This window comes from Bison bison, unplaced genomic scaffold (genome assembly GCF_000754665.1).
Source record: "Bison bison bison isolate TAMUID 2011002044 unplaced genomic scaffold, Bison_UMD1.0 scf7180017864518, whole genome shotgun sequence".
In the NCBI taxonomy this organism is placed as follows: Eukaryota; Metazoa; Chordata; class Mammalia; order Artiodactyla; family Bovidae; genus Bison; species Bison bison.
Window position 1 is genome coordinate 20044412 of NW_011495071.1, and position 759 is coordinate 20045170.

Genomic DNA, 759 nt, shown 5'->3' on the forward strand with positions numbered 1-759 from the left:
CTTGCCTGGGAAATCCCATGGACAGAGGAGCCTGGGGGGCTATAGTCCATGAGGTTGCAAAAAAGTCAGACACGACTCAGCTACAACAACAACAACATTGATTTATCCTAATTCTTAGAAAAGACAAAATGGCCACTGGTGTCAAATGAGAGGTAGAGAACATCATTTCACACTACCTACCTCTCATTAAACGCTGAGCCCAAAAATATCATATCCTCAATATGTTAACATCAAAAGCAATCAACTATATTCCTACCAAAGTTTAGTCTGAGGAATTTGGATAATTCTAATTTATTCTCCACTGTTGATGTGGCTATACACCACATGAAGATTGCAGACTTTCAAAAATTAATAAGGTCATTTGTTCTTACATATCCCAACAGAGAGAAACCTACAGAATCAATATACAGTAAATTTTAAATCTTGTATAGTTTTATCTTCTGCTTGATGAACAGCATTGCACTCTCTAAAGAAAAATCTTGTCTTCATAAGGAATTCACTCAGATTCCAATCTCTGCTCTTGACTTAAGGCACATTTGTCATTTTATATCAGTAATAACCCCTGAAGTAAAGACCTTCAGACCATCTTCAACTCTTCTAAGACCCAGGAAAGCTTTCAAATGTTTGTAAAGTGTATCTTCACTACTATGAATATTAAATATCCATGTATTAAAATACATTTTAGTAGCTTAGTTTTATTCTAAGTGGTCACAAGAAATTCTAAGTGCATTTTTAAAATTCATTATAAATATTTTCAAG

The 759-nt window shown here is 34.0% G+C and overlaps 1 protein-coding gene across 1 annotated transcript in view; it reads right to left on the minus strand.

Moving 5' to 3' along the window:
- Positions 1-759, minus strand: part of SYAP1 (synapse associated protein 1) — a 42490-nt gene that overhangs the window by 16503 nt on the left and 25228 nt on the right.